This window comes from Pongo abelii, chromosome 16, assembly GCF_028885655.2.
Source record: "Pongo abelii isolate AG06213 chromosome 16, NHGRI_mPonAbe1-v2.0_pri, whole genome shotgun sequence".
Lineage (NCBI taxonomy): Eukaryota > Metazoa > Chordata > Mammalia > Primates > Hominidae > Pongo > Pongo abelii.
In genome coordinates, this window is record NC_072001.2 from 54,232,230 (window position 1) to 54,255,024 (window position 22,795).

At 45.3% G+C, this 22,795-nt stretch overlaps 1 long non-coding RNA gene across 2 annotated transcripts; it reads left to right on the forward strand.

Moving 5' to 3' along the window:
* Nucleotides 1-9,936: 9,936 nt before the first annotated feature.
* Nucleotides 9,937-16,149, forward strand: LOC129050110 (uncharacterized). 2 transcript variants are annotated; one of them, XR_008513586.2, is made up of 6 exons: nucleotides 9,945-10,023; nucleotides 13,993-14,197; nucleotides 14,623-14,689; nucleotides 14,950-15,048; nucleotides 15,753-15,791; nucleotides 16,027-16,149. It is a non-coding gene; the product is annotated as an uncharacterized LOC129050110 (long non-coding RNA). The 2 variants fall into 2 exon arrangements; XR_008513585.2 differs by lacking the exon at nucleotides 13,993-14,197 and having other exon boundaries at nucleotides 9,937-10,023; nucleotides 16,027-16,140.
* Nucleotides 16,150-22,795: the final 6,646 nt, after the last annotated feature.

Here is a 22,795-nt window from a genome sequence, read left to right on the forward strand (position 1 = left end):
GGACATTGAGGACTGGACATAAATGAGACTGGCTGAGATGACTCTGGGAGTCTGTTGCAGAGTCATTATCATGGAAACCCCATGAGTGGGTCAAATCTCCAACACAGAAGATAATCAGGGAAAAAAGCTCAGGCTAGAACCATGAGCAATACACTCGGCTTAGGCACTAATGAAGAAGCAGAAAAGCAGCCACGAGGGTCGAGGTAACTTTGAGAGGGTCATTTAACTGGAGTCCAAGGAAGAAAGTAGAAAAAAAGGAAAGAGAAGCCATCAGCTTAGAACACTTTACACTGACAAATAGGGTGGGAAAACAAGAAAAGGCTGGCTACTTTAGCAGTCCAACACACTGTGACCTTTCGTCAGTCAGTCAGTCAGTCAGTCAGATGCAAGGCAGAGAAGCTATTGAGACAGCAAGTTTGGACTCTTCTTTCAAGAAATTTGGCAGTAAAAGAAAGAGGAGAGACCCAATAAAGGTGGATGAAGGTGAAGGAACTCTTCTTTGGACCAGCCTAGCAATCAAATTTGACAGGCAGAGTCACTCGGCTCTCAACCCTGGTGATAGTCAAAGAGAGAAATCATCTCCAACTAGGGTTAATTATTGGCCCTGAACAGACTACACTTTAGTGGCAACCGTTTTATGTTTCTCCTTTCAGCCCCAACTCCTTGCTGGTAGTGAGTTTATAACCACCACCAGCCTGCAGAATAATTTATTTCAACACAGTGCTAGGCTCCTGGACATCATCCAGTCCAATTCTCCACTCCCCACTGCAATGGGATTGACCCAGCATGTGACGACAAGGTGCCTTGTGGATCCCAAATTTATGGAAAGCTTTCAGCATTTTCGCAAACTGGCAATCATCTCTGTCACAGGTTTAGTCTGTCCCTTGGCATATGCTTTTCAATGGTCTTGAGCCTTTGAATTGGGAAGGCAGCTGTCTGGGGAGAACAATGTCAAATAAACCTCAGGGGAAAAATTCCTTCACTTGCACGGGGGCCAAGGGAGTTGAAATCCTGCCCCTGCTTTCCTGCCAAGCTTTGTATCCATCCAGATGGGCCACATTTTCCTCAACTGCACAAAGGAGCACAGGGTAGTGGGGTCCTGCCTATACATTTACACCGGGGGAAGGTCGGGGTCCTTCTTCATGGGCAGAAAGTAGCTTTTTTTTTTTTTTTTTTTTTTCAAGAGATGCCATTTCCTTTGACTGGGGCCCTTTAGTGGACACAGGCCTGGTCCCCAAACACCAGGTGCTCTGATTCTCTGCTTGGCATTGAGGGGCATGTCTGGGAGAATATGGATTGAGTGCTCCACTGCCCATGGTGTCTTGGGTAGAAAAGGCCAGCCTCCAGAGGAAGCGACTAAATAAAGCAGGGGAAAGGACCAACACAATTGGCCAAGCTGTGCGAACAAGGAACAAGGCTTAAGAGTTCAGTGCCTTATAATGGACTTTGGGGATTTGGGGGGAAAGGGTGGGAGGGGGTGAGGGACAAAATAAAACACATTGGGTACGGTGCACACTGCTTGGGTGATAGGTGTGCCAAAATATCAGAAATCACCACTAAAGAACTTGTTCATGTAACCAAACACCACCTGTTCCCCAAAAACGTATTAAAATATTAATAAGTAAAAGAGTTCAATGCCTGGTGAACAATATTGCCAACTGTAGAATTTGCACAATTGTAAACAAAATATTAGCAAGTGTGAGCTAAGAACTCCCTGGAATGAGCCAGCTGAGACCAGACTACAAGAGGTTAAATCATGTGAAAACTCTTATTTTTAAATGGAACTACATTTAGTCAAGAACCACTTGTGTAGGATATGTCTTCAAATCAAATATTGTTGCCATTTGCCAGAGAAAATGTGCTTTAATTCCTTGACGCCAGAGAATGCCTGATACATTGTATAATGAAACCAGAATAATTGAGCTACTTGTTCGTTACAAAGATCTCTAGCTGAATACTCAAAATTCTTCAGCAGCTGAGTGGGCTTGGAGCGAATTAACAACGTGGTTTTTTTTTTTTTATTAATTTGAGGTAGGACACAAAATTTACAATAGAATTTTTTGTGAAGCACTGCTGAAGGCTTTTTACTCCAAGAAGGATCACACATTATTCTTTGTTGACAATGCCAGGGTGATTCAGAAGGACAAGTAAAATGTTAGCCAAGGCAAAGCACAGGAGCGCAGACCAGCCCCACTCCAGCCCCTCTTCTCTCAGTTTCCTTAGGATCCTCTATTACCCGCTCCCCTCCATTCCTAGGCCCAGCCTATCATTCCTCTCTATGGAGTTACTGCCAGATTGCCTTGCCTCACTGTAACTGGAACATCTATTTTCCCCATGAATCTGTGAGTCCTGCAAAGTCAGAGACTATGCCTTGCTAACACCCTAGTCCTCAAAAGCACACAACAGAGTACTTGACACCCAGGAGGCTCTCAGGAGGCATTGCTGTTGAGTATAGAAAGGTAGAGTTAGGTAAGACACTGTGGAATATAATGGAAAATTCTATTGAATGGAATATGATGGAAAAACCAAGTCTAAACTCAGAAAGACAGATGCGGGACAGCACTGAAGCACGGTCTCGGCATCTTCCCATTTCCTGGGGAGATAAAAGGACATTCAAGTTGAACTGGGTCCCTCGGGTCCAGTTCTGGATGGCTTCTGGGAGCTAGCCAAACCCTTCCGTTAGGAAGTCCTGGCAGCACAGAGGTCTGTGGAGGGCAGAGAAGAGTGAGAAAAGAGAGAAGTGACACAGTCAAATGTGGCCAGACCAGAAAAGGCAGGTAAAAGAATGTTTCTGGGAGCACACGAATGTGCTCAAGAACACAGACAGGTTGAGGATGACCATGACCAAGGACAGACTCTGGATTTCCAGAAGCTGCTTGATGATTCTTCCATAGATTCCAGAGAGGGGAGGCTAAAAGCTGGATGGCAGGGAGGCCAGAGAGGCTGGGGCCTGGGAAAAAGATCACATCTTTCTAGAACCATCATGAAGGGGAATAGGCGGGGACAGCAGCAAGGAGAGGCAGGCAAGTCAGTTGGTGGCCAGGGAAGGGGACGGACACGGGAGCTTTATTTTAGCAGTAACCCTCTGGGCAGGGGTTTTTGTAGAAGAGGGCTTGAGAGAAAGAATCCGAGGAGCAGAGGAAAAGTGTATTCTTCCCCTGAGACCTGAGAGAAAGAGAAAGAAATGGATGTCGATTTGACATGCTTTTGTGAGTGTCCCTCTCCCAAGTCAAGGTGGCACGTGGGGACATGACAGGGTTGGAGACCTTCACAATCACTTCTCTGCAGTGTGGGCCCATCTCTAAAAAGAACAGACAGGCAGTCATGTGGATCCATGGGCCTTTGTCAGAAGGCACTGGCACCTCTAAACTGGTGATCCCCAGCGCCAATCCATGGGGCCAGTGTACGTCCGCGGGAAACTCGCTAAAATTACCGACAATGAGGTACATTTTTCATAGTGCTAAATTCAGTTTAAAAGGTCGTTCCTTTATGCTGAGATTATATTCTCCTCACTTTTTTTGGTATTAAAATGCTTCATGTTTGCTGAACATTAAACAATGATGGTAGATCAGAGTTTGAGTTTTTTCTCTCAATGTCCTTAATTAGCAAAATTTAAAAATGGTGTTCTTCGTGGGTCCTTCCTCCCACCACCATTTATTTTTCATATTCCTGTTTGTAACATAAATTATTGGGGAGCAATTGTTCTAAAACTAATGTTTACACACCTTTACAATTTTAAAAAGACAATTTTTAAAAAAATGAAGTATTTTTGAACACCCAAGGGGAGAAGTTTCTGGTTTGCTCTCCCAGATAGGATTTACAACCTCATGCCAGTGTACCAGTTGGATTGCGAACTGTTTTCTGTGAGGCCCTGGTTAAAAATGAGCAGGAGGCCAAGACTTTTTGACTTAACTGTTTCCAAAAGGGCCAAGTGACGACTTTTGTGTCCATCTCTCTCCAGAGACACCAATGAACGGGTTTGAGGTGGGAACAGGTTCGCGCAGCCCTAGGATCCCAGACCTTTAGACCTGGAAGAACTTGAGAATTTATCTTGCCCACATTATTCTGGTGGAACAGATTTACTCAAAGCCATGCCACCAACTAGTAGCAGAACTGAGACAGGCCCAGACTCCAAACAGCCCGGCCAGCCCTCTCTCTCATCTCCACATGCCCCCGTGCTTAGGTTTACACCAGCCTCCTCTTTAACAGATGAGCCTCAAGCCAAACGACAGCTGGGGGAGACAGAGTCCCATGGAGTAAAGCGCATTTTCTCCTTCGTCATAATGGCTGTTTGCCTCAAGTGTTCAATGCCTTCCTGATTGTGTGACTCAGAGCTGTTTGCTGCAGCCTCTCATTCCCCTCCAAGAGGGGCTGCTCTTTCAATGACCCAGGGGTCAGTTCTAAGACCCAGGCCCCCATAAGCTACCTCAGCTTCCATGATTTCAATAAGGCTTTCCTGCAGACACCCCCAGTGCTCTGCTCTGGTCCCTCCCGTCTCCCTCCCTGCTCAATGCCTACCGCAGTAGGGGTATCTTGTTTCTAGTAAACTCTACCTGGTGTGGGTCCCAAATCTCCTATATTGGCAATAAAATTCTCATTGTAGTCTCCTTGTAGTCAAACCTGTTCATTGGTGTTTCTGGAGAGATTCACTGTAGGAATGACAAAAAAAAAAAAAAAAAAAATATCCTAGGCCTGGTGGGGGCCTAACACAGTAACCTTACAATGTGACTGTAGGGGTATTATAAAGAGGGGCATTAGGAGAGGATTTAGGCTACTCTGAGGAATGGGGGAAGATGTAGGAAGGCTTCACAGAGAAAACATTGGAGCTGGGTGTTGAAGCAGGAGTTAGATGTGGGGAGAAGACCTTCCAAGTCTGGCTCCCTGCCCCTGGATATTGAATTAACCCCAGAGAGCAAAGCAGCAGCTGAAGGAGAGTACTGCATCAAGAGGCCAGGAAGACTCACCAGCTGGAATGCTGCCACTGTTCAGGTGGTATAAAAACCAAATGGTCCTTCCTTACTGATTTGGATATGCCACCAGCTGATATTTCAGAGTTATCTGTCCACTGACTATAAACTGAGATTTAGTTCCCTAATGTCATTTAAGTTACTCTGTGTCTGGTGCTTGTTTAATTAACTTATTTAGATTTTGTACAATAATTTAGTTTTATGGAGCCCATGCTACGAAAAATAAAGTGTGATAATCGAAGCTCATTAAAACAAAGAAATCCAGAAACATTCTACTGATCTTTGTGGAAAGAGCATTCAGATAGGAAATAGGAAGAGTTGGCTTCTAGCTCTAGATCAGCCAAGTGCCTCAGCCCTAAACCATCATCCACTTTACTTTCTCATCTGTAGAAATTTTCTAGGGAGGGAAAAAAGCAGACTAGATGGTTTCTAAGGACTCTTCTAGCTTGGCCATTTTTAGGATTAAATTCAAGGGATTCCTTTTGTGAACAGCAGTCCAAAACATTCCCTTCCATGCCCATCAATCATGTTTAGCATTTGCTTCTGAGGCTCCGAATTCCCTGGCTTTCTGAGGAACTCTTAGCATTGGTAGTTTGTTGACTTAAAAATAGCTCAACTGCTGCTGATCATCATCCCACATTAGCTACTGCTGAGGAGAAGCCAGCAGGGCTGAAGGAAGTTAGAAAAAGGAGCTGCATCTGGAGCAAAGAATCACCCCTGGGATAATGGGATCACTGCTTTTCCTTAAATGAGCAAAGCAGGCCTGAGCTCATTGCTAATGTGAGCTTGCCCACATGGCTGGTGGGAAGTTGGGAGAGGAGTGGCTGGGACCAGGCACCCCATCTGCCACCCCCACGCTCCATGAAGTTTTGCTGGAACCGGTAAGGCCTTTTTCTGCCCCAGAGGGCTTCACAAAGAGGTGAGGGGACTTCCGCCAAGACAGAGGACCCTTCCTTCTGAGGTCCTGTGTACTCGTTTCCATTGTTGATGGGCATCTTCTGTCTGAAGGGCTACTGGGCTTCTTGCCACCACCAGAGCTTCCATCTGATCCATGGTTTACATGGTTTTCTGTTGAGCAAATAAATTCACACTCATCCCCACCTCCAACAAGACAAAGGCGATTCATTCATAGGAACTGCTGCTCAGCTGACAGATGTTTTGGCCTTCTGGTCCTGAAGTCAGACATGCTGCCAACCCCAAAGGTGAAAGGCTCTGTCACCCATTCTCATCCCCCTTGGCCAGTTGCTACCCAGGATCATCCAATAATTTTGACATTTGTCTTTCCTCCTCTACTCCTGCCTCCACAGCTCTTAGTGGCTCTTAGAGCTGTTTCCAACATGGCCTTTGGTCAGGACAGCTGGAGAATGGAAAAGATGGGCCATGTGATCAGGGCTGCTTTGCCACAACTGCTCAAATTCTGTGTTTGCAGACCTAACTGTGCCTTTGCAAATAAAACGCCATGAGGAGTGTTTTCATGCAGTTCCACACACACAGAATGGGCACCCTCAATGAGAAGTTCCTTTACAGGAATTTAATGGCAGCTGAAAAAACAAGTGCCACCTTTCTGGCTTATCCTAGCTTCAATGCTCAGCAATCTTCTATTCACTTGTTCACAGCCCAGCAGGGGAGATAAGACCTTTGCTAAACACCCTCATTTTTAGAGTGCAGGGGAGCACCCAACCAAATGGTTGTTGAGTCCAGAAGAGGAAACATTGACCTCCCACTGGACACTCATTGAAGGTTCTACAGAGGAGGCGACATTTGAGCTGAGCCAAGAGGAGAGGTAGGATTTCACTGGGCAGAAATGGGGATGGGAGCACTTTCATTCATGCAGTTACATTTGTTCAAAAGCAAGAGAATGCACAGCCAATCTGAGCAACAGTAAGAGTGAAACGGCAACCAGTAGGCAGGACCAAACCATTGTCAGTGTGCTTCCACAGCGTGTCTATCAGCTCCCCTCAGAGTCCTGAGCCACCAGGAAGTACTGACCCCAGTTTGAGTAAAACTCTTATTTAGATGATTTTCTTCATAGAAATCCATTAAAAGGGTTTTGAGGAGGAAGTGACTCCTAAGGAACCTTTAAAAGAGAAGGCAAATCCATGATCTCAACTTCTTGTCTAGGCTCTGTGGAGTCTTTCAACATTTTTCTACACAATTTACTGGGTTCTATGCTCATGACCTAAGCTACAACTAACAAGAGGGCCGCACGCAGCCTATTAGCTTCTCATTGAGGGATAAGACTCTCAAGAAATCACTTTGGTGCATTTCAACTGCTTTCATAGGAGAGATCATCTCTGGGGCAGATAATAGGGTGTGATAGAGGTTTGAGTCACCTATAGGAGAATTGAGTGAAACTGACCCCTTGTTCCCCAATCACTTGTCAAGGCAGAGAGTTTCAAAAAGAAGACCACAAAGGGCCTGCTCCTCCCACCATGCCTGCCAGGCCTGGAGCTCCAGAACCCCCTGTGCCAGCAGCCTGAATGCAGCATGTGAGCAGTACCAGCAGCAGCTCCTCCTCCAACCCTATACTGGGAACCAGCAGCTCCTGCTGCCTTTCCCTCGTACAGCGAACACGCTTGCCCCCAAATTACACCCCCATTCTATGCCTTTCTTATTGTATCAAATGCTTGAGGATCCCTATTCATGCAAACTATTTAGTTTAAAAATATATGGTAATGAGGACATTCCTCAAAGAAAACTGTAACCCACAGAGACATAAAACAGTGGTAGGCCCCAAACTGAATTTGGACACCAATATTATTGAAGGCCAGCAAAGTGTTTTTGGAGAAAACAGCAGGAAGGAAAAAGAGGTGAACAGAAGTGAATAGAGGCTAAGAAAGGGAACTACCTTTCCAGGGAAGACAATGGAACCAGTTCACAGAGTGGTGAACTGTCAGAAGGGAAGTCAGATCCAAAGGTGACTGCCACATTAAGCATTAAAGAGGTATTTCGCTGGGGCTTGGAATGATCACAGGAAAACTGGGTTTTTGAGGCAACCTACTGGGGGCAGATAGAAGCTGGAGAGACCAGCTGAAAGAACAGCTATATGAAGACATCCCCAGAAGGCAGGTTTCTCATACTGGACTTGGCTATGTTGCCTCCTCTCTCTGATACCCTGAGACTCTTTTTCTCCTCTATGGCTGTTCTTGCCCCTCAAAGGCAGACATTGAGCATAAAACTGAGATAGCACAAAGCTTCCTTTCCAAGTTAGATCAACTTAGCCTTTCTGGTCCTAACTTGACTAGAGGCAGGCTTCATCTCATTTTGGATGCAGGGGCTACACCTCCAAGACCAAGGCTCCTTCTGCCAAGGCAAGTACATAAAAAGTGAAGTAGAAAATAAATGCTGTTCACCTCCCAAGGGGTCTTAGGATTGGAGGCCAGAGCCCTGCATACCGACCCCTATTTGGGCTGACCCCCCGCATGCCTTCCTTCCCTACTTTTTCTGGCCATCCAAGACATGCTAGTGCTCTCTCTGGCCTGAGTCTTCTGCTCTTCATCCCTTGATTGACTAGACCTGATTTGTCTGTCAGCTTCTATTTTATCAAATATCACTGGTTGCTTTGTCTTTGCAAGGCTAGGGTTACTGCTGGCTAAATTCAGCCCATTGGGAATGATTAGAATCCTGGGAAAATACTGGTTAAGCTGGGATTTAAAAACAAAAGTCCAAAGTATGTGGTGCCACCAAAGATAAAACAAAACCTATTCTTCAAATTTGCACAAATATTATAAAAGTTAAGATTTTGGTAATTATTTCCCTGTCAGAGAAAAAATATTCACAAGATTCCTTCCATAACCTCCACAAAATGTAGAGCTGCAATTCTAAAATAGCAACAGTGGGGAAAAAAAGAACTGGGTACAATAAAGTGTAGGCTTCTTAATCTCCCCCTTTATCACCCAGTTACCCCTTCTTGATCATTTTTGGGGAGTTCTCATCAAGTACCTCACTGTCATGTTCTTGCCATCTAATGTCACCTTCAGTCTTTTTTTTCACCTCTACCTGCCCTCATAGTCTTCAAAGTATGTGTCCATTCTGGCTCTGCTGACAGGCATGAGCTAGTCAATAATCTGGAACTATTGTAAATTCAATTGAGCAGTCCTGGGCATATTCAGTTTTTGGAATTTTTCCATCTGCCATTCTCCTGTGAAGGAGCATTATTCCCCTGAGGGAATTCACTGACCAAGAGGCCTTGCCTAGTCCCAAAGGTGTGTCATTGGCTCCACCTGTGAATCACAGACTCACAGACTCATGGGGCTGAGAGTTGGTTTAACTGCCCTCAGAGGGCCCTTGTCAAATCCAAGTCTGAGTTCTCAACTTTTAGCTAATTCAAAAAAGCAGCCTATTTTCATCAGGGCAATGGTAGGCAAGATGTTAAAGCAGGCAAAGCGTGATCCTTGGTGTCCTCTTACTAGAGAAGGTGGCCAGGGTTTCCTCGGCCTTTTACCCTTCTCTGGCTTTCCCCCCTCCCCACTGCCCTCACAGATCACAGCCTCAGACTGAAGGTGTCTGTCTGGCTCCATAACTAGCACCACCTCCAATCTCTGCCTGTGGAAAGTCCCCTGCGGTCTTTTGAGGTCCAGCTCAAATGCGACCTCCTCTGGCAGGCCTTCTTTGATGTCCAGCCCACATCTTTCTCTCTTCTGAAGTCCCACAACCCTTGAAATTGCCCTGGGTTGAAATTGTACTCGGCACTTTTTGCTAGTAGACAGTAAGCTCCTCAAGGGCGGGATCCATGTCTGATTCATCTCTGGGTCCCTTGTAGGGCTATGCCCCGTAAACCCTCAAGGAGGCTTGCAGGCATGGCTTGGGGAGGAGTAGGCTGTGAGGAGCTCAGGCTGGGAGTCTGCTTCTTCCTGAGGCTGGTAATTTCCCTTCCCTCTTGGTCTCCCAACCCTGAAGGACCTCTCTCTCTCTTTCACAGTCTTCAGCCAACTGTCACTGGGGGACAGAATCCTTTGGAAGGCTTCAGCTGTTAACGGTTTAGAATGTCGCTGTTCCCAGGAGCCTTGTACTGAATAGTGGAGGTGGGGTGGGCAGGTGTGGAGGGGTGAAAGAGGTGAGGTTGAGAATCTTCACTCCCCAGTGACCTGCACTCTGATTAGAGAATTTAGGCAGGACAGGCTGGGACAGGGAGGCCTTTTGAGTGTGAGAGAGCTAGTTCTTGACACCCTTCCAATCATAGCCCCTTAGTACTCTGAACTGCTTTTCCTCTCCTTCTGCCTATGCCCTTTAAAAAAAAAAGATATATGTCCTGGCACATGCTAGTCCTTAAATAAGTAGTAATTAGTATTGTCATCACTATAAAGTCAAGATTGGAAACAACATAAACATGTGAAAATACACATAGCTCAGGCTAAACACACAAGTGCTTGGAGATGCCAAGTAGGAGATGTAGGTGGGTTTTTTTTTAGGCAGAGCTTCTGAAAGGCAGTGTCCATCTGGGTTTTGAGGCATCTGCCTTCTTAGTGGAAAAAACTGTCTGAGTAAATACAAGGAAGTGAAAACCAGCAGGTTGTGTGTACACAAGAATGGCTAATAACTGAAGAGATGGTCCCTCTAAGGGGCAGATAAGTAGAGCTGATTAGATGGCAGGAGGCAGTGAGAGGGCAGAGAGGAGCCGAGTTGAAGGAACACCTGACAACCAATTCACCTTTGGCTGCAATTGCACGTGTCCATGCATCAGTAAGAGGAAATGTCTTCTAGGAGACTGAAAATCCCAGGCTGAGGATGATACATGGGATCTCATCCAAAGCAGCAAGTATAAAGGAAGAGGCAAGGGGCAGGATGCAGCGGGGTGTTCAAATGCAGAGAGGAGGGTGGTAATAGTGGTGATAATAGTGATTTCAGCCTTTCCATGCTCACCAATTGCAGCAAAAAAGTTCAGAAAGATAAGACCAGGGAGAAAAATAGAGGATAAGGGAGGAGGAAGTCATTAGAAACAACTGTGCTCTCAGGGCAATTTGGTTTAAAATATTGACCTTGTATTTAGTATTTTGCTAGTGATTTCAAAAATTAACATTTTTATTGTTTTTCTGGGTTGGAAGGTATACTGAGGGCTTGACAAATGTTGAGTTGAAGTTCTGGGCTGGCCCCACTCCCTGGTGCTAAATTTGCACAAGTGATACCCCTTATCTTGGGGGTGTTGTGGAAACCATTGCTTCCACCCCACTCATCTCTTTTTAGCCCCTAGCTAGTCAGTAAATCTTGACAAATTAAGTCCTCTTTACATGGCTTGTGCTTCTCCCTACAGTGTCACTAAGCTAATACGTGCTGTAAAGTGTGGAAGGGAGCCAGCAATGCTTTCCAGAGATAAAACTCTCTCCCTATTTTTTTCCAACCCAAGCCCACTCCCATGTCAAGTTAACCATGGTTTTCAGTGGATGGTAAGATTAGGGAATTGTTTATTTCCTTTAAGCTTTCTTCATTTTCCAAATATTAATTCCATAGCTAACTTTGTTTTAATGAAAGAAAAGTAGGTTGCAGATTATTGGAGATTATTGAAGTTATTCTTAGAAAGTCTTCTGAGAGAATCCTCCTAAGCCATGAAATTCCCAGTGACTTGACCATGTCTCTGTGTCTCTTTCACGAGAAAATCTTTAGCCTAATATTCAAGGTTTTTAATTTATTTTTTTAAAAGATGCATGGCAAGAAACTCTACGAGGTGAGCTTTAAAAGTGCGTTTCTAAATAGAACATTTGCCATCCATCCCCCCAGTAATTGTGTCTCTTCCTTTTTTTTTTTTTTTTTTTTGAGACAGGGTTTTACTCTTGTCACCCAGGCTGGAGTGCAGTGGCACCATCTTGGCTCACTGGAACCTCCGCCTCCCAGGTTCAAGCAATTCTCCTGCCTCAGCCTCCCGAGAAGCTGGGATTACAGGTGCCGGCCACCACGCCAGGCTAATTTTTGTATTTTTAGTAGAGACAGGGTTTCACCATATTGGCCAGGCTAGTCTCAAACTCCTGACCTCAAGTGATCCGCCCACCTCGGCCTCCCAAAGTGCTGGGATCACAGGCGTGATCCATCGCGCCCAGCCACGTCCCTTCCTTTCAATGTAGGATGTCACTCATGAGCATCAATTCTTCACTGCATTAAGGAATGTGTGATTTTGGAAAGTGCCTGAGTATAGAATTGTGAGGGTGTGGCCTATGTCTTAGGCCTTGGAGAAACTCAGCTAGCAGAGAAGAATGGAGAAAGTGGTCATAACGTTATGATTGTTTCAAAACCAAATGCAGATAATACGACCTTGAGCTGTGAAGCACAAGGTGCCACAGAGACAGGGATGTGGGATGTTGGCGGTGATAGACAGGGACACAGGATGAAAAGGGCTTTGGGCCTGGTGAGACCCTGAGCAGAGGAGCCAGCTGGTACCATGAGATAATAAATTTGTGTGTGTGTTTTTGTTTGTTTGTTTTGAGACGGAGTCTCGCTCTGTCACCCAGGATGGAGGGCAATGGTGCAATCTCGGCTTACTGCAACCTCTGCCTCCTGGGTTCAAGCAATTCTCCTGCCTCAGCCTCCTGAGTAGCTGGAACTACAGGCATGCATCACCACGCTGGGCTAATTTTTGTATTTTTAGTAGAGACGGGGTTTCACTATGTTGGCCAGGCTGGTCTCAAACTCCTGACCTCAGGTGATCCGCCCACCTTGGTCTCCCAAAGTGTTGGGGTTACAAGCATGAGCCACTGCACGCCACCTTGTATTGCTTTAAATTAATAAGCTTTGGTAATTACATAGCAACAGAAAACTAATACAGTGAGTAAAGAGGGAAGTAAATGTTGAGGACCAAAAGGATGCTACATGTAGGGTGCTATGAGAAGCTGGGAAGCAATAAAGCACCCTGGCTGGCTGGAGTCATTCTGCCAGAGGTGTTGAAATATAGTCAAGCAAAGAAAACCTGCTCTCCTCCTTAGGAGAGCAGCACTTGAATCTCCCTGGCAGGGATTAAATCCAAAGTCTCCTTTATGAGAGGAGTGCTCAGGTGAGTGGTGCTGGCTATAGCTCCTTGACTTCTGCCCAAGAAAAGCTTGGTAGGGAGAGTGGAATCAAGACAGAGGTGAGGTGTACACACTTGGGTACACACAAGCACTGCCATTTTGTGTTGCATTCCCAGTTCTTTCAGAATATTGGAGAAATAAAAGCACAGCCAGTTTATTTTTCCTCCAAAAGAGCCAATATTTGGGTTTTCTTTCTTCTTTTTTACATTTTTGGAAGGGTGACAGCAGGTTTTTTTTTTTTTTTCGAAAAACTAGTGAATCATTTTAATGTTTAAATCATAAAGGATTCAGAGGGACTATTTCTTTAACGTTGGAAATAATTGGAAGTTATGTAATTTGCACAGGAAGAACAAATAGCTTAAAAAAACCCTTTATCTCCTTTTCTTGCACCATCTCAAGGGCCCTAAATCCTCACTGAAAACATTTTTAATGACCAAGTTATCTTTATGAAATTGCAAAGTTCTAGTAAATTGAATAATAGAATATTAAGTACCTATTCTGTGAAAAATCATGGCACTTATGCCATGATGATGTCTATAACACAGGAGCAAGTTACAGACATAGAAAGACAACTAACAATACAGGATAATTGTACATGGCACAAGGAGTCCAGACAATCAAAGGTGGAATTGCTAAGGAGGAGGGAAATTATCTAGAGTCCAGGCAACCAGACTTAAGCCCTTCTTGGAAGGAAGGATGACTGTCCATCAGTGGTGAGGAATGAGAAGAAGAGAACTGAAAAGGCACGGGTAAAGTTGGGAAGATCAGAAGGGTCTAGACATATTGATGTACCAATAATAAGTAAACCAGATAACAGTAAACCAGAGATAATAAGTAAACCAGGTGGTATTCACAACAGGAAGTAGGGGAGATGTTGGGAAAAGCAATCAATGGTGGAAGTTTTGATCAATGAGTCTAGACCTTTCCAATCTGCAATGGAAAGCCACTGGAGGCTTTTGGAGCCCACAAAAGCAAATGTGCCATGAAGATCCATGATTAGTAGTGTTTGGTTTTGTTTGGATTGGTGGCAGGGAGCCTGGTGAGAGTTTATGGCACTGATGAGGACCTAACCAGGGCAGTGGCAGTGGAAAGGAGAGGAGAAGGTGGCATTCAAACTACAATATACAGAAAAATCAAAAGGACATGATGCCACCCTAGAAAATCTATTGATGTCACAAGGCTTCAAAGGTTTTGGCTGAGACCTTGCTTCTTTGAGTGGGGGACAAGTGGTCTCAGGTAATCTTCTTTCTCTTTGCAGAAGAATATAATTTTAGTGTGCTTACTCTAACATTGTTACAGAATTAACTCATGACTAATTGAGAATGTCAGAGATTTAAAAAATTAGTCATGTCTGGCACAGAGCATGGTAGTGGTGTGAAAGAGCTGCCCGGAGCAAGTATGAGGCAACTTTTAAAGATGCTCTTTGGGTGCAGGTTGGTGCCAAAAGTGCTGCTTGAGCTGTGAGATTCCATGGGCTCCCATATATCATCATCTTTGGTTCCCAGCTAAGCTGTCAACTTCTGGGTTTGCCTCAATTTCCTTCTCATGGAAATAGGGCCTCAAAAGAGGAGCACCCTAAGAAATGTATGTGATTAGCCCTAATGCCAGTCTCATTTTCCCCCACCCAACCACTTGACATTGTTCTTGCCTCCTCTCTGCAGCAGTTGTGAAACTGAGCCATCAGCTGTGCCTGGAGATCAGTGAAGTGAAGGACTGGAGACACTAAAGGTAAGGGTTAACATTTATTGAGCATCTACAGTATACCAAGCCCTCTTCTAGAAACCAATGAACACAAAGTTCTTGGCACAGTGCCTGGCACAGTCAGGCTCCATCAAGTTTCATTTCCTTTCTCCCTGCTATTAAATGAGAAAGAGGGCATGAGGAGGTGGGAGTAAAGGAGCCAGAAAGGGAAGGTAGGAGACTGGCAAGAAGAAGCCCTGGCTGCTCTGGGATGCAACATGCAGTTTCCCCTAACCCTCCTGGAGTAGGAGGAGAAGCTGCCCCTCACTGACCACTCAGGAAGGAGAGAAGCCTCCCATGTCAACGCCCCCAGCTCTCATCTGGATCAGAGCCAGCAATGAGGACAGGTGAGAGAGTAGAAGGAATGACTCTTCTCCCTTGGGCTGCCTCTGATCCCCACCAAGTCGGTCCTCTGTCCCCAACTTACCCTCCTGGTCAGAGGAAAATGTCCTGGGAAATAATCCCTGCCTTCCCTTGTTTTTTCTTCCTTTGTTTCATAATTAGTTTCTGCATCATTTTAGTTTTTTTAAAGAGGGGAATAAGCACTTGATTGAATTATACCCCAGGGAGGTATAGGTCTGAAGAACCTGGGATCTGGCTTCCCAGTGGGCATCTTCCTCTCTTGTGAGCCCCCAGACTCTGCTGTCGGTGGTAAGGTCTCCTTTCCCCAAACTCCTCCCCAGTATGGCTCACATGTCACTTAGAAGACTGCTGGGGCTCTAGTGGTATGAAGAGGTACATATTCAGACCCCAAAGTCTTAGAGGCTGGTGCAGTAGGTAAACTAGATAAACAGAACCCACACTCAGGAGACCTGGATTCTAGTCTACAATTTGCCAGCTAATACCTTGAGAAAAATCACGTCACTTCTGAGTCTCGGTCTCCTCGTCTACCACACAGGAAACAACACTGATCACACAGGCCTGCTGGATTGCTGTAAGGGTGGTAAGATAACTCATGCACAGGGTACCCTTGCTGGCACATGGCACCTACTTATGCTGGCTAAATGGCTGAACCCTGATTCTTCCCTCCCACCTTTACCTCCTTTCCCAGATCCAATCCTCTGGCGTTACATCAATGCAGAAAGAGAAGGTAAGTGCTTTCGAAGAGAAAAGGCAGCAGAGGTGGGCTGGGGGAGTGTTATGGACTGAGTGTTTGTGTTCCCCCAAAATTCTGATGTTGAAATTGAATCCCCAGTGTGATGGTATTATGTGGTGGGACCTTTTGAGGTGATTAGGTCATGAGGGTGGAGCCCACATGAATTGGATTGGTGCCTCTATAAGAAGAGGTACCAGACGGCTTTTTAACTCTCTTTCCGCTATGTGAGAATACAGCAAAAGTTGACAAAGACCCTCACCAGAACCTGTCTCTGCTGGCACCCTGATCTCAGATTTCTAGCCCCCAGAAGAACTATGAGAAATAAATGTTTGTTTGTTAAGCTACCCGGTCTATGGTAATTTGTTGTAGTGATTTGACCTAAGACAAAGATATGGTTAATCTGCTTTATGAAGGATTATCTCCTTGGCAGATGGCCCCCAACTCCCCCACTCTTTATTTTTAAATATCAGCTTCTATCTACTAAAAGTGCTATCTGAACACTCTCCATTGTCTTCACTTCCCTTTTGAGTTCCGGAGCCCCAAAACAGACTGTGTTCTCTAAGTCTATGTTTAGTAGGCAAGAAGACTGTTACAAACAGGTAATCTAGGCATTTGTAGATTTCACAAAACAAAAGGAGCATTTTATGTACTGTTTTTTAATATATAGTGCTTTGCTGTTGGTTCTGCTCAGAGGACAGAAACAATGATAGAAGTTTCTAGAAGGGCAAAGCTCCAGAATCAGGCTAGAAATTGCTCTCTGACAATGTGTTGTGGTTCTCAGATCCACAAGATGTCTTGGGAAAGAAGCTTTCAAGCTTGGATCCTAAATTTTTACTGAAAATCCCTTTATTCCACTCGCCCATGAGCTACTTGAGGGTGGGCACTATGTCTTAGTCATTTTTGTGTCTCCAGGATATAGCATATGGTGGGCACCCACTACGTCTTTGTTGAATGAGTATTGTTTTAAGTGTCTACCCAAATAAGGTAGACAACTTGGAGCCATAGACTCCTGGGACCTGCCACCACCAGGCCAGGGAATATAGGATTCCCAAATACAGGTTCTATTTTGGGATTCTGTCTGTGAAAGTCCTGGGGAAGCAGAAACCAAAAAAGATGAATTCCAAGTGTGTTGCTCAACTTCTAGTTACAACCAAATGGAAGGCATGCATTGCACACTATCTCCCTCACTGATTACAACCAAACACTCTTAACAAAATACAAAAAAAACCAATTAACTGAGGTCTCTGAAAAGTCCTCTAAAAGCAGCTAGATTGCAAAAAGAAGTCAAAATTTGCTGAATGATCAATATGGTGATGGTGAATTTCCTGGAATTTGTTTTCTCCTGGCTTTGACCAAGGGTGAGCTGAATCATGAGACCTCCCAGCAGTCATAGACAGCAACAACCCCAAGAAATGGCCCATCTTTCTGGACAGATAATCTGGAAAAGGGGCCTCTGCAAGACAAAAAGTGTGGGGAAAATCTTTGTCTTTTTTTCTCTCTCAGCTTGGACACGCAGTCAGATGCAGCCCCCAAACTGCACCACCATCACCTTGGCAGCAGCTTGAGCACTAAAATCTCAAGAGAAAACCTTTCCCTTTGGGTAGAGAAATTCAGAAAAGGGGTCCCTGTTATGTCAAGAGTATCAGGGGAGTCCTCACTTTTTTCCTCTTGCACTTTGCTCTAAGGTCTGGCCAAGTGGCATGAAACTTTGTGGCATCTTCAGCGGCTCCAGCTCTGAGAGAAATCCATCCTTCTAGCCAGAGGACCAGGAAAAGGAGCTGGTCCTTTTCCTGCAAGACAGAAATCTTGCAGAGGAAAGAGGGGGAGAAAGGGATTCCATGTAGGAGCCAACACAAGTCCCGAGCTCACCTCCAAGATGTGCATGTGTGGAACACAAACAGCATAACAAAGGCTTTGAAAACTGAGCTGACGTTGAGACCACTGCCTACAGAAAATGAGACAGAGCTTGCTGTTGAACTTAACGGGGTTGATTGCCTGCTAAAACAAAGCAAAACTCAACATGCTTTTTGATTTTAACAGGACCCAGAGTCTCATAATATACTATATGAAATGTCCAGGAAACAATTTAAAACTACCCAAAATGATAAGGACCAGGAAAACATGACCAGTTCTCAAGGGAAAAGATAGACAATGTTGGAACTGGAAAAAAAAAAATTCCGCAGCATCTATTATAATCATCCTGCGTGACATAAAGGTGAATGCTCTTACAATGAATGGAAAAATAGAAATTCTCAGTCAAGCAATAGAAACTATATAAAAGAAGAACCAAATGGCAATATATTAGAACTGAGAAACACAATATCTGAAATAAATTCACTGGATGGGCCCATTAGCAGAATGCAAATGACATAGGTAATGTCAGTAGACTAGAAGGTAGATCAACAGAAATTATCCAATCTGAAAGACAGAAAAGTGTTTGAAAAATAATGAATAAAGCCTCGAGGATCTGTGGGACAATACCAAATGGTCTAATGTTCATGTCATTGGAATCCTTAAAGGCAAGGAGAAAGAGATTGTTATAGAAAAAAATATTTGAAAAAACAATGGCTGAAAACTTCCCAGATTTGATGACTGACATAAATTTAAGATTCAAGTAGCTCATTAAACCTCTAACAGGATAAATGTAAACAGAACTGAACGTCCCACAACTCCCTACCTTCCTACCCGCCAATGCCCTCCTCCTCACTTATCTGGACTCTGAAAGCATCTGAGCTTTTGACCCTGGGGTAAGGGAAGGAGCACGTGAATAGGAGTCAGACCTCTGGGGATTTTAACCCTGGCTCACTGACATGTGTGAGAGCTGGAGAAAACCAGTCTTTCTGCCTGGGCCTCAGTTCCTCACCTGAAAAAAATCTCAGCGTTGAACTAGACAGTCTTCTAAGTCCCTTCAGCTCTAACATACCACCCTTTATGAACTCTTATGTGAACTTTTTCTGTTCAAAAATAATATTATATATCAAACTCTAATGCTATGAAACAAAAAACTGCTTTTCTGCCAAGAGTCTTTTCAATCCTTATAATGGTGCAAGTGACTGAAATGAAGATGGTCACAGAACAGAACCAAAAATGGAGTTCACAGCAACCAGAATGGAAGTCGGCTTTCCCAGCAGCTTCCGGCGGAGCCCTGCAAGCACCATGGGAAGCCTGGAATTTATTGGAAAGGACAGGAAGCTCTGTAGAAAACTTTTCATTTTCAATAAATGCATTTCCAATTTCATCATGTTTTCCAGATGCTAAGGCACAGAATATAATGCCCCATTGCCTTGGACTCTGAGTTTGGCGTCCAGTCTGTCAGACTATGTTAACTCACCCATATGTGTAAACACATTAACAAGCACTGTTTGCATAGCATTTTACAGTTTACAGAGCAGCTCCACATGCATTACATCATTTCATCCTCCCAACCTCTGAGGTTGCAATCATCTGTTTCCTCAGAAAAAACAGTCTGAGAGAAGTGGAGGTTTTCCTCCAGACCATCCAGCCCTAGCTTCTCTGGCTTCCAAATTTGTCCTCTTTCCCATCACCAAGAACCAGAGTCCTGGGTAATGCCGGAGCCACGCTGTGAGCGCCAGCCTTTGGGCCAGGGGCCGATTATCCCACATTTGCAGAACAGGCTGGAGAAGATTCAGATCTTCTCAGCTCATTTCTCCAGATAGAAACATGTTGCTGAGAGCTGGCTCCAAGACCCTTCTCTCCCGCTTCCATTCCCTCCTTCGCCCTGAGGCAGATGGCTTGGCTTGGAGAGGCTCTCTGGTGTTAGACACAGCAAGTTTTTCTTTCCCACACCCCATATACGATGGCTCTTTTGAAAAATCCTTCCTCCCCTCCCTCCAGCTGCTTGTGAGGGTGCAGGGCTTTAACTCAAGCAGACTTGGGGATGGATGGGACTCCTTCAGGTTTCACCATTGACTGGCCTTGAAGAGCTTTGTGGCTTGGCCCCCACTTGCTCTCCTCTCTGCCAAGGCGTTGTGGTTCCCTCCCACTCTTGCACCTTCACTGGCCCCCACTCTGCCCTGGTGTGCTGGAGGTCACTCTTCCCTCCTTTCATGAGCCATTTTCAGCTCATTTTTTTGGCATATTGTCTCTTCATTTTCAAGAAAAAATACAAAGTAGTCTCTGTGAGTGTGATGATTCTGAGTCATTGCATGCTGTCATCATTCTAGAACAAAAAGATGTCAAAAGGTGGGTGGATTGATTTCATCTGCAAGGGAATAGGCCTTCTCTTCTCTGTTTTATTCTCTTCTTTGTTTTACCCTTGATGACTCATTCAACCTGAATCAAAGCTGAGTAGTCTTGGCCTTCAAATAGGAGGCTGGGGTGGTGGGGAGCAGAGTGGAGGCACCACCTAAACTGGGGCCATAGGCCTGAACCTTAGGAGCCATGTTCTTATGGCATGGAGCCTGCAGAAGGGGCTGAGAAAATAGAGAGGTAGCATGCGGAGCCCTTGCTCATGTTTGGACCTCGGTTTTCCCATCTATAAAAAACTTAAGGCCAGGCGCAGTGGCTCATGCCTGTAATCCCAGCACTTGGGAGGCTGAGGTGGGGGGATCACTTGAGGTCAGGAGTTCAAGACCAGCCTGGCCAACATGGTGAAATCCCATCTGTACTAAAAATACAAAAATTAGCTGGGCATGGTGGTGGGCACCTATGATCCCAGCTACTCAGGAGGCTGAGGCAGGAGAATCACTTAAACCTGGGAGGCGGAGGTTGCAGTGAGCTGAGATCATACCACTGCAGTCCAGCCTGGGCAACAGAGTGAGACTCTATCTCAAAACAAACAAAAAACCTCAAAAGGATCACACAAGAGCAGGCTGGGAAAGGGCTGGGGTGCGTGGTCTCAGTGTAAATATTTCCCTGACTCACTGTGCTTTCCTACCTAGGAATTGGAACCCTGATTCAAGAAAGGAGGTTCAACCCTCACCTAGCTTAGGAACCTGGAGAGACGGAGAGAACAGCCTTTGCTGTCAGACAGACTTAGTTTTGGATACTCCCTCTGCTCCTTCCTCGTCGTGTGACCCTAGAATAATTACCCAATGTCTCTGAGTCTCGGTTTTGAGAGGGTGAGTAATTATTCTAGGGTCACACAGCCAGGAAGGAGCAGAGGGAATATCCAAACCTAAGTCTTCCACGGCCTTGGATTCATGTAGTCTCCCCAATGGGTTTGCTGGCCTCACTCACCAGTGTGGCCTATGAGGCAGGACTCTGCAGGAGCCTAGAAGTAGTGAAGCAACACCCTGGGACAGCAGCTCCCAACATGGGGACTGGACCACAGCAGGAGGCCTATGAGAATAAAAGTATTGATTTTGGGAAAGAGGGACCTTTTGTCTTTATCATAGTGGAAGCCAGTATCTGTGGGGTCTCAGGCATGTTGGGCTATTTAGTGGTCCACAGACCCTCTGAGTTTCCTACATAGGTGGCCCGGGGGTCCATGAAGAGCTCTGTGCCATTCTGGGAGAGTGATGAGATTCATCTCTATAGTCCCTCCTTTCAATAAGAGTTTTAGTAACACACCCTGGAGAATCAGTTCTTTGGGACTCTCCCAAGAAAACCATGACCAAATCATGCTAAACAAATCACACACTGTTCTGCCTTAGAACTCTAACTTGCATCATTGTTTAGCCTGGAATGTCCTCTCTACCCACCAAAATCCTACCCATATCAGAGACCCAGCTGCAATTCTAACTCTTCTAGAAAGTCCTTCAAAATCTCCCTAGCCCACTGCAATTTTTCCTTGCTCAAAACACATGATCATGCCACCATTTTCTTCCTGGAGAATGGCTGTTGCTTTTGTTTGTCAGCCTCTGTCTTTGTTTCTTCATAAATGTTGGTTTCCTCCATCTTCCTCATTTCCTACTTCCGACCCAGTCACCAAACCTGTTGGTTGTACCTCTTAAAGACGTCTCAAATTCCTCAACCTCTCTGCACCTCCCTGGGCTGTTTCCTGGTTCAAGCCACCATCCCTGGCAACAGCTCCTAATTGACCTCTCTGAATCCGATCCTGCTTGCTTTCATCCACTGTCTACCCTGAGGCCAGAGCACTCTAACATACAAATCTGCTGCTTCAAGCCCTTTATCTCACTGGCCTTGAGATAACACAGAAGCTCTCCAACAGGCCTTTCGAAGTCCTTCACTTATGGGCCCCTGCCTACCTTGCTGATTGTGTTTCTCAACACTCCCCACCTTCACCACCACCATCACCCAGGCCTGCCGTGGTCTGGTCAGAAGGTTATGCATGCTCCTGCACATTCTCTCCGTGGGGAGTACACTTTCGTCCCAACTGCCACACCCCTCATGGTGCATGCTTAGCTCACACATACTCAGTCTTCGGGTTTCCACTGTAATGATATCTCACCCACTCAGCCTTGGCCACCCTACCCCAGTCTACACCCAGAGTACCCCCTCCCCTCTCCATCACTGCAATCTTCATTTCATTTTGTAGTTGCTTGTTTACTTGCCTCTGTCCTTCACTAGACTACAAGCAATTTTAGAGCAAGAACCGTATCTGCACAGTTTACTGTTGTACACCCAGTTATATGGTTCTTGCTCTAAACCCAGTGCCAGGCTCAGTGTCTGCTGCTAGTAGAGGCTCAAGAAATAATTCTTGAATAAATGAATGAAAAGTAGGATGAACCTATACATCCAGGCCCTCAAGGGCAGTGACTATTCCTCATGCTTTCCTGGATCTCCCTTCAGTGCCTAATTCAGGGCCCTGCAGATTCTGGGTGCCAAGGAAAGGAAGTGATTGTTTGCTCTTAGCAAAAAGACCTCGTTATTTTAATAGCATGCTCCTCTATTTCTTCATGTTTCCCTCTCTTCAGATGGAAAGTTTTTGAACTACGTGCTGTCAGGAATGTGGCTGACAACACGGTGACCTGGATCTGCCTCCAGGGGTGCTGGCAGAACAGGGTTCTCATGCAGGGTTAGGAGATGCACGGAATTCAAGGCCTCCAAGTGACAGTTAGCAGAACCTGAATGGG